This window comes from Motacilla alba, chromosome 7, assembly GCF_015832195.1.
Source record: "Motacilla alba alba isolate MOTALB_02 chromosome 7, Motacilla_alba_V1.0_pri, whole genome shotgun sequence".
In the NCBI taxonomy this organism is placed as follows: domain Eukaryota; kingdom Metazoa; phylum Chordata; class Aves; order Passeriformes; family Motacillidae; genus Motacilla; species Motacilla alba.
The window spans coordinates 33,818,212-33,829,577 of NC_052022.1; positions in this window are offsets into that span (position 1 = coordinate 33,818,212).

Below are 11,366 nucleotides of genomic sequence, written 5' to 3' on the forward strand. Positions count from 1 at the left end.
GGTGTCAGGGCCTGTTGCGTTACGTTACGTTGTGTCTGCTTTAGCGAGCCCTGCGGAACTGAGGTCCCTTGCAGCTGATGGTGCGGGTTTCATGTAGTTGATCGTCAAGGGGCCGGCTGCAGCTGGCCCTGTGGGGTTAGGGTCCCTCTGCTGCTGGGTCTGTGTGCTTCATGCAGCCCTTTGCAGTATAAGGTCGCTCGCAGCTGGTCTTGTGGGGCTTAGGGACACTGTAGGGCTGAGGGTAACTGTCTGTCTGGCTTAGGGAGCCCTGGGAGATTTTGGGTCCCTTACAGGTGGCCCTGTGGTGGTTAAGTATTATGTGGAGGGCCCTGTGGGGTCTCGTTCAGTTGGCTGCATGCAGCTCGGAGGCCCTGTGGGGTTAGGGGCCCCTCACACCAGCCTCGAGTGGATGGGCACCACACGGGTTTGGCAATAAGCTGGTGCTGACAGAGGGTCAGCCCAAGGAGAATGTGCTCCATCCTGCAGCCCCCAGCAGGATTTCCTCACTTGGGGCAGGACCCAGCCTGGATGGAGGACAGCGACTCTTCCTTGCTGCACCTTGCCGAGCTGCTGCATCTCACCCATGCTGGCTGAGCTACATCTTCCTCATGAAGAGGTTAGGTCCCCATGACTCATAGACCTGGGCAGTGCTTTTCCTCCCAAGTGCAGCCTAACTGTGCTGCCATGCTGCTGGGGGTCTCCTTGGTGCCCTCATGGGGCAGTGTGCCCTTGTGCAGCCACCCAAGAACAGTGCACTTTGTGCTGCCAGGTAGCATTCCTTGGGCTCACCGGTCCTTGTGTGCTGTATTCCTCAATCCAGGCCTTGCTGCTTGGTGTAACACTGTGCCCAGCTCCCTTTTTTTCTGACCCTATGGACTTGAGATGAGTTGCGATGTCCCTGCTTGAGGTGCGGCTTGCTGAAGTGTGTGACAGGTGCAGCTTCGGGGCTCCCCAGCACTTCTAGCCCTGCAGGCTTGCATGTGTGTCTGCTGGGGAAGCACAAAGGCATGTGGCTGAGCTTGAAGCTCTTGGTGGTTTGTCAAGGTCTAAGTGCAGTGATACTGCCCCTTGTAGGAGCTGAATCCATCTGGGTGGGTTTCGGGGAAACCGCTGCTCTAAGAATTTACACACTGGTGACTGTGAACACCCTGAGAATACATTAGGCTGCTGTATTCATTCATGCCTGTGACAGTTGTATTATGTAAGGGATTCTGGTTTTCTGTCCATATGTCCATTCTTTATTACAATCAATAAAATTAGACCTCAAAAGAAAAAAAAAAAAGTAAACTATTTCACGATATGGCGAGAAACAAGCATAAAAGAGGGAATTGCAATTATGTTTGCTTTCAGTTCTTTTTTCACTCAGCTGTTGCTTGTTTAGTGAATTTCAATCATGTAAACATTGCCTTGCATTCAAGGCAGGGAGATGGTCTGCAGTTTTAGTATTCAGGGAGGTGCCTCTAGCATCAGCAAAAAATAATGTGGAGTCTTCTGCTTAAGGCCAGATTCACACTCCTATATTATGGTCTTCCCTCTGCAGGTCAAAGCAGTATTCACTGCCCTCCTTCCCTCAGGCACAGTTCAGTATTAACTTCCAGCATTAAAGCACAGCATTTCAGCTTCACTCTTTTTTTGATTCCTCACATTAGTTTTTTCTCCTGATCACTTAAAAGACAAAGATGATTCTCCCAAATTATCCGGCCAAGGAGTTACGTTTCAGTATATTCTTTTCTAATTGGTCAGGGTCACTTTGGCTTTGATGCACCTCTTGCTGCCCAGGATGAACCCAGAAATCCAGGCTGCAGCTGTCACTCAGAGCCCAAGTAAGAGAATCCTGATTCATCCTTAATAACCTGCCCATGCAGGGGGCAGAACGGGGAATGAAAGAAGGAAGTGATCTTGAGAGGAAAGCTGCTCCTGTGTTCTTGCAATCCTGGGCTGTTTGGGAGTGATGGGCCTGTTTGCTTTGTTTGAAAAGGGTCATGCTGCATTCTCTGAAAAAACAAAGAAATTAAAAGCTGTTAAAGCAGGTCTGTTCAGAACACATCTAGAGAGGAATTGTGTGTGGATGCAGCTATGAGAGCACAGGGAAAATGGTGAGAAAGCAACCTCTAGTAGCCTTCCTGGCAGTCCCGTCACAGTCAGCCCCAGAAAATCTGTCTTTGAAGTGACTTGCCATCTGGTTGAATAGATGTCCCCAAAGGGTGTGGTATTTTCTGCTCCACAACATTGTCTAAAAGACAAATCCTTACCAAATTTTAGCAACATAACAATCCTGGCTGTTGGTGGTCCCAGCTGGACTGGTAGCATATCTGTGGATTACGTGAATGAAAGGGGTGTTTCACAGTCCTCCTTGAAGAAAACCTCAGCATGCCTGGGTGTCTGCTCCCTCCTCATTCCAGTGAGGATATGAAACCAAAATCTCTGACAGATGTTACAGCTGCTTGCATACTACATGGCATCCTGCCTGAGGGCATACTGAAACATCTCCTTCCTGAGAGGAGCTGTCTCCTGCTGGAGACCGTCCTTCACTGCCTGTAGGGATCCATCAGTTCTGTAAACTCACCTGCAGCAGATCTCCATGCAGCAGGTGCCCAGGGTGGGCAGTGTGGATGCAGACTCGCAAGTGGCCTTTCCAAAATGGTGCTTTGCCATCTGCCCCGCCTCCACAGCCTCCTCTCAGGGTCACAGCGACCTCACACAGCAGGCTCCATGCTGTGAGCCAGATGGGCTTGGCATGGTAACCCCACAACAGTAAATGTGAGGGTTGCTTGCTCTCCTTTGCAGTTGCATGCTCTGTGTGAGGGAGTGCAGTCAGCAAGGGTAGAGTGTCCTTTGCAGCCTTGTCAGCTAGAAAAAGGAATTTGAGAGGCTGTGTGGAAGTGCTCCACAGAGCATGGTCATCCTCAAGGTATGTTAGAAAGTCCTGGAAAAATGTACTGGCAAAGTACTTGGGCGGTGGGAGGGGTTTCATGTGCTGAAAAATTGCCCAAGGGATGTCTCAGCAGAATACTACGTCACAGAACTACTGCAAGACAAGATTTTTGTGGACATTTAGGAGATGTAATTCAAGTTGTGGCATTTATCTCCCCATCTCTGCTTTGGTTTGTTTCTTTTTGGTGTTGGCTTCTTTGTGTTTCTGTTTCAGACAGCACAGAGTAAAAGTGAGAAGCTTCCCAGCTGTATTCATTAGCCTCTCTTACACATTATTTATTCAGCAGCAGCATATCTGAAGATACTGTATACCTAAGATTGATGTCCAAAGAGTCCTACCACATATAACAGATCAAAATCAAAGATGCCATTTTCTTCATTTTAAATAACAGTTTTGAATATCAGATGTTGTTTCTGCCATGGTGCTCTGTGTAAACTAGACATAACTCTAGAAACTTTGCTATTCTTTAATATTAGAGCCACAGCTCCCCATCTTTGATCTCAGTAAAAATGCAAACTTACATCAAGAAATTGAAGGTCTTAATACCATTCTGAAGCTAAGTAGCTTGGATTTGGAAGGTGAGGCAAGTGTTATATCCCAGCATTATGAGTGGATATTTTTTCCTTTTAGAGGAAAAAAAAATCCTTTTCTTTTCCCTTAGGAGAAGGGAAAAGCATTTTATTTTACTGTATTTTTTTCCATTTTATGGATGGCATTGGTTGTTTTTCTTATAGCAGCTTGTATGAAGACATCAAAGGCTAAGTATTGGTCTCAGAATTTGACCTGTTCTGGTTGATTCTGCTGATAGTATTTCTGGGGAGCAGAGCTTACCTGTATCCTGCCTGCTCTTTATTGTGGCCCGGTTATTAAGCCAAGCATTCACTACAGAGAATTCTGACTCCATGCACAAACACAGTGGGGAGCTTTGAGCTAGTGGCTCCCACTCAGATCTCGGAGCTGTAGTAGGTACTTCTGTGAAAACACTGCTCACAAGGCAAAAGAAAAAAAAATAAAAGTAGGAAGGGAAAAGAATGCAAAACTAGGAATGCTGTTAGATGTGTCTGTGGCTCACCTGTATCTCATGTACTGTGTTATGTCCTGATTCACCTCAAACAAGACAGCAAAACCAGAAGCAGGAGGTACAAGTCATAGGACTAGTCAGGCCAAAAAAGGGATCATCAGCTGTGTGGAATGACTTAGGTGCAAGGACTGAGTAGCTAGGCCAGGACTGTTCAGGCTGGAAAAGAGGTACCTGAAAAGGGCTGTAGTGGGTGTCTGTAAAGCCTTGAGCAGTGTCATGAGTCTGAGCAGGGAAGGGTGACCTGCTGCTCTCAAAGCTAGCAGACATCAACTGCAGCAGCTCTCAGAGGTGAAGGTTATTCATGGGGCTACGCTGTTGCAGGTTGTCAAGTACAAAGACACAGCTGCGCCCTTGCACTCCCACTCCTGGAGAGTTTGGAGGCTGTCCTTGTGTTCCCTAGCACACTGCCCGAGCATCCGACACAGCCTGGGCTCTGGAAGGGTTTGCTCTGGGCTGCTGGGCCTGCTGCCAAGTGTTTCTATTTTGCTTTGTGGCCCGTGAATTTGGGCAGAGCAGCTAGCAACCTGTCTGCGTGTCGGCAGCAGCGGCAGCATCCCGCTGAAACTAGGAACACATCCCTGATTGGAGTGTGGTGGCTTTGTCCGAGCTTTCGGCGCTCAGCCACTAGATGCCTCTGTCCCACAAGGAAGGAGCCGGCTGTGCCTGTGCCCTCAGCCTGGCACACCGGGGAGGCATCCATGCCCTGCTCCGTGTGGGACAGGAGGGGGTCAGTTGCTGTGTAGGGAGGAGGAAGCAGTGGTTCTGCACGTAGCAATCCTCTGTGATATTTTATCATTTTCTCCTCCTTGTGAACCGTAAGATACGATATCCCCCAAAGCAGTAGGAATCCATCCTATTTTAGCAAATGAAAGAGAGAATTTGGAGAGTAGACCTGATTGAGAAGAAGTGATCAGTAAGGGATACATATGGTCAGGAGCAAAGAAAACCGGTCAGGAGACTCCGAAAAACTGGACAAAGAACTTTGTTTTGGTGATGAGGTAATTTGGAAGACAGTAGGGGTTGTTGAGACTTTGATAGAATTTGATCCCTGGGTAGGACTGACATCAAGTCTGATTTCTTTTGCTTTGCTATAATGACTAAAGTAGTTCTGTGCAGGGCACTTTCATACTGAAACCTCTCTTTAAAGTTCAGCAAGAGGGTCAGATGTGATTGCCAATGTGTGGATATGACTGATTGCTCACCCTGACTGTGTTTGACATCTGCCTGAACCTCCATTCACCTTTGCATATGTACAGGATGAGCTGTGGTAAACATGACTGCTGATTTATTTGCTTAGCTGTGTGAACAGTTTGGGGTGGCAGTGACCAGGGTCTCTGTGACACTGAGAAATGCAGTTAGGCTTTGCAGGTGCTCTAAGGACTCTGAGGGGACCTTATTTTTCATTTGGTACCTTTTACCCCTTCTTTGAAATGGAACCTGCTGTTGCTCAGAGTGTACAATTCTTTTTGTGGAAAACTATTGAATGTCATGTTTTTAAAGGACTTTAAATCCCAGGTGTCTATAGTATCAACAATGGGACACCCAGGCAGCATTGCAAAGTCTGTCCTGATACAGCAATGATTTGGCACCTATGTCAGTATCTTGGTATTTATTATCCACATCCACCTTTATAATAATAGTTTTGTCTAGGTTTGTCTTGGTCAATAAATATGTGCCATTAGGTCCTGGTTTGCCATCCTGCCTTCTACTATTTCTCAGACATCCTGTAAGGTAATTCTCAGAAGATCATTCCTGGATTTTCCATCGAGTTTGCTCACCTTGGTTCCTGTGCCTTGCTCCTGCTAGGCTTTGACTATTTTGTTTCTGTGGCCCTTCCCATCACTGGAGAGGCAATTGGTTGATGGCTCTGAGGAGGAACTTATTCAGAGCTTCTCATCTCCTTCAGGGAAATTACAGAATCATAGAATAAGCTGAGTTGGAAGAGACCCACAAGGATCATCGAGTCCTACTCTCTAAGAGCCACACCATGTGCCTGAGGGTATTGTCCAAACACTTCTTCATTTCTGTCAGGCTTGGTGCCCTAACCAGAATTTTCAGCCTTTATGTCCCAAAGGGAAGGCAGCTGGTGAGGAAACAGAGATTCTCATTCTGATGCAAAGCCAGTCACAGCAGGGAATCCACAGTCTCCTGCTTCTCAGAGATTGGCTGTGATAAAATCTGTGCTCAATTTCAGCCCGAAGCGTTTTCTTGCAGCTAGTGTCCTAGCAGTCTTCCTATAGCTTACAGCTTCCCTTCCAAGCACTCTCCCCTCCTGCAGGTAGCTAGTGAGTCACACACCTACAAGGCACAGGTATGCATTCATTAGCATCATCCAGCACAGCCCCTGTGCCGCTGATAGCTGTAATTAACAGTGTCAGTGCTCAGCTGCCCTGTGACATCTAAATAAACTACTTTAAATCCTGCCCCCAGAAATGTGTGAGGCCATGTAATCAGTCCAATTTCTTATAGTCTCCTGTCTCTTGTGGAATAGAGGCTGTAAACTTATTCTGAACTCTCTCATGGTTCAGATGTTCAGAACAGCTCTTTGCAAAGACTTTGTCTGCAGTGCCCCAGAGGCAGTTGTTGCTTCTTGGAGTGAAGCTGGATTTGGAGTTACCTTGAATGCAGGGGATGGATCTGACTGTCCTTTCTGACACAGCTTTAATTGTGTTGACAGTTTTAGGACTGAGCAGGGACTGGAGAGTGAATAGTTATTAACATAAGAAAGCTGAAGTGGTGGTAAAGAACCTTTGAGGCTTGTGGGTATCTCAACAGGCAGGTGTGGTAAAGGTCCTTTTCTTCAGCTGTGGTGCTGGGTTTGGTGCTGCTGTGTACTCCCCTGAGGTTTAAGCACAGCACAAAAAGAACATGGATCAGCAGGGCTTTTCCCAGATGACCCTCAGAGAGCTCTGCTGAGACCAGACTTCACTGACCCTGTCAAAGTAACTGCCCCTGACTAAAACACTGCAGAAAAGCAGGCTTGGATATGCACATGAGAATATTATTTCATACATCAGATGTGTCCCTAACCCCACAGGATTAATGTTTCTCTTTAAAAAGCCAGCTGCTGTGCAGAGGGCTCATCCCAACTGGCACAGGGCCAGCACAGCTGCCTGTCACTCAGCCACAAGCCATGCTGGCCCTGCCAGGACACAGCACCACTCTTTCTTCTCTGGGAAGTGACATCTCTTGATGGGTCACTGCCTGGAACACTGGAACAGAGCTTGCTGTGTGTCAGGGAGCTTCCTGCTCTTCTTGCATCTGAGGTATTTTGCCCTGGTTTTGGTTTCAGGGGGGCTTTTTAAAGCTAAGCCATTAGGGATTGAAAATATTTTTCCAACTGATAATGTTGCTCAAAGCAAAGGGGCAGTGTCTTCACTACATTCTCAGCCTCATGGTTTCCTACCTTCCCTATGCACTATTATAGGTGCATGTAGGGGGGGATAAGGGAATGCAGAGCACAATAGCATTTCCAGTGTGGTGAGCTTGAAAGCTGGCAACTGTCAAAACATACAGAGTTTATCATTCCTTATTTTGCTTGGATGATTCTTAGTTATTGCTTATTTGCCCTTTGGAGAAACCTAAAAGGGGTGCATTGTGACTTTTCCTGGAGGATGCAAGCAATGAAAAGATGAAATTTAATCTCAGTTCACCACATGATCCTTTGCAAATTTGGAAAGACTATATGTTAGCTGACTGGCAGTATGGATAGAAATGTTGTATGGGACCTTTACTAGAGAGCACTGTGGCTGATGCTATCAAAATGGGTGCTGTCCCAACAAAAGGGAAATCATAGCTGGAAACAGATTTATTTATGTCTTTAGTTGCATCTCTTGGAACCCATTTCTCTGGAAAAAAGGCAGAACTGGCAAGAGAAGGCAGTCTGAATTGCCCCAGCTGAAGCTATGCCCATGGCTGATACTGGGCTAATGCTTAAACATAGGTCTCCCTATTTCTTCCACAACATTCTGCCTTTATTTTTCCCCTCTGTGTTCTCAGCAGCCTTTTCTGCCTCTCCCACCCAGTTACTGACTCTTCTTGTGCCTGTAAAATTACAGTCCATCTGTTGCAGGAAGCTGATAATGAGAGGATGGTGGTAAACAGAAAACTGGAATAATTCACAATGTGTCAACACTGCTGTTCTACCTGCTGGATTGCACAGGTAAATGTATTAGGGTCAGAGTCTGATGAAAAAACCTGCATTGGACAGGGTAAAGTAATGTGGTAATGGTCAGGAAAGGAGAAGGGCTAGGGCAAAGCCAGAAATTTGTGCGGATAAAGGCTTTAAGCTTCACAGGAATCAACAGAATAAAAAAGTTTGAGTCTTTTTCAAAGCCTTTTCCAAAGTCATGGCTCGAGACCAATTTCTTCTGCTGTTGATGCTGGAAATCAGACCCAAGCTGCCCAAAATGAGCATCTAAACTCTTCAAAGCACACTCCTGAGTGTGCCACAGCTGCAGGGGACTGTTAGGGGCAGAAGGGAAGGAGAGAAAATTCAGCTCTCTGGAAATGTTAATGTTAAATGTGATTGCAGGAGTGTGTGACTGGCTGACACTCTGGCTGGAAGAGGAAAGAGGTAATGCTTGGGTAAAGCATTCTTGGGGTCTGCGTCAACATTTCCACTCACCCTTTTTACCAGCCAATATTTGCTTTCCACTATACCAGTATTCTGTATTTTTCAAGCCCTATTTCCTCACACAGGTCAGAAATTACTAATCAAAGCTCTTCTTGACCATTTGTGGCCCATCTAAATCAACCCCTCATTTTTGCTGTGGTCTCCAAAGTACATGCTGTTACTGAGATCTCTGTGATCAGAGTAAGGAAAGGAAATCTTCCCAGCAGCACTTAGCTATTGTGGATTTTTGTCAGGTTTTTTGTCACACCCATTGGACTGGATGTGGTAGTTCACGGTTGCTTTGGTTACAATGGGTTGTAGTGTGATGGAATCCATAGGAAGTAGAAATAAATGAATTGATTTTTGTTTATTTACAGCAGTGGATAAAGATGGAAAAGTGAGTATTTAAATTATTTCAATCAGTACAGGAAAGTGAACCAGCTACCTTTGGACCACTCTGCTTTACAATTTAATTTCTCATTTTACTGAAATCTGCTATAATTATAGCCACATCTGTTCATGAAGTAAACTGTCTGAAACTATCTGAAAACTAAACCCTGTGTTTACGGCTCTTAGTCAAAGTAGGCTCAAAACCTCCCACATATATTTGATATATTCAGGCCCCAGCTTTGACTGTTGTGGGGCTGAGTCAAATCTACAGATGTGCATGTTTTGGGTTTTTTTTCTGACACTCCTGACCCTGGCAGTGCAAGGAACTTGATCCAGGAAGTTCAGAGCATCACCCAGACAGGCATTTTTGGTGTCTCCAGCTCTGTGGTCAGTTCCTGTGCTCTTTGAGGTGGAAGACTGCATGCTTAGAGGAAGAGGGAAAAGCATCTTGTGTTCCCTTGGCCTTTTCAGCGTGAACTAGAGCTCCCTAGTTTTCCTCAGTAATCACCTGCTTTGTCTTTCCTGAAGCTGAAAGAGACAAAACCATATTCAGTATTTGAGATCCTGTCTTCTTCAAATGGACAAAGAATTAGGATCTGCTGCATTGGGATGTAGAGTAATTCCGTGATCCCATGGGTTGGTTGATTTAAATATTTTTGAACATTTTTAGGTGTCAGAGTGCAATGGGTGACAGGGACAAAACTGTGCAGAATATCTTCAGGGGAAAGACAGCCTGACTGCATCTAAAACCTCAGCAGTAATCCCACTCATGTGTCAGCCAGTACTTTGTGCCCTCTTTCAAGATGTGCAATGAGAGCCCTGCCTCAAAAGCACAGATTCTCTTTGAGCCAGCTGGTCATTGTGGGCAGGAGACTGTTCCCAGGGATTTTGCTAAGGAAAATGCTGTGTTTGTTAAAGACCAGCAGTGTGTTTTAACCCCATGCACCTCTACATGCAGGCACACAGTTTGTGGTGATTGGGAGTGGGGCTGCAGCCTCATCCCCAGTGGGTCCAGCTGTGCAGACAGGTGAATGCTATTGAACAAGCCAGGGAGTGCCCAGGGGCACTGAGCAACCACCAAAGGGAGCAGAGGGCACCCAGGTGCAATGCATCAACAGGAGGGCTATAAAAGGTTGGGCTGAAGAACAAGAAGGGCAGATGCTTGCAGCTTTCCAAAGGAAGGTGTCTATAGGTTGTAGCTTTCTGAAATTGTATGGTGATACTCTGTGTATTGTGGCTGTCTTGACTGCAATATACGCTATGACATCTATAGGCTGGAAAGCAGCTCTGTGGAGAAGGACCTGAGTGCCCTGGTGAACATCAAGCTGTCCATGAGACAGCAGTGTACCCCTTTGGCCAAGAAGTCCTCAAGAATTCTAGGATGCATTAGGAAGAGCATTGCCGGTAAGTTGAGAGAGATGATCCTGCCCTTCTACTCAGCTCTGGTGAGGCATGTCCTGAGTATCCAGTTCTCAGCTTCTTGGTACAAGAGGGGACAGGGTAACTCCTGGAGTGGGTCCCATGGAGGCTGCAGAGATGAAGAAGGGCCTGGACTATCTCCTGGACAAGGAAAGGCTGAAGGAGCTGGGGCTGTCCAGCCTGGAGAGCAGCCCCAGCTGAGAGGGGCCCTCAGCCCTGGGTGTCCCTGTGTGCAGGGAGGGCTCAGAGCAGGGCCCAGGCTCTGCCCTGTGGGGCCCAGCAATGGCCCCACGCGAGGAATGAGCAGGGATTGATGCTCAGGAAGTTCCACCCAGACAGGAGGAAGAACTTGTCAAACAGAGAGCAGAGAGAGTGTGGACTCTCCCTCACTGGGGATGTACCAGACCCATCTGGATGCAATCCTGTGACATGTGCTCTGGGTTGACCCTGCTTGAGCAGGGAGGTTGGTTCAGATGAGTTAGTGTGGTCCCTTCCAGCCTGACCCATCCTGGGATTCTGTGTATTGCTGGGTACAAGACTTTATCTAGTGTCTGCCATCCCCATGGAGCATGATACAGTCTTATGACTGACTAGCTCAGAAAGCTCCTGTGCTATGTGGATAGACCATGCTGGAGTTTTGAGGCTGAAGTCCCGAACACTTACCTGACAGCATCAATTACTTCTTCAAATCTCATTGCTCTCCAGCCCTAAAAATGTTTTTAATCAGCCAAAATCATATCCTTTCTCCAATGACATTACAGATCCAGATAGCAAGACTTTGCTGTGCTGTTTGAAGAGAGATCTGTATCCTCATGTGTGCATCTGCCTAATGCTTGTATCTATGTGTAAGTTAAAGAAAAATGCTTCAGTGCATAGCCCTGTGTGCAACAATCAAAGCTTTTTATCTTTTCTCTCCAGGGTATCCA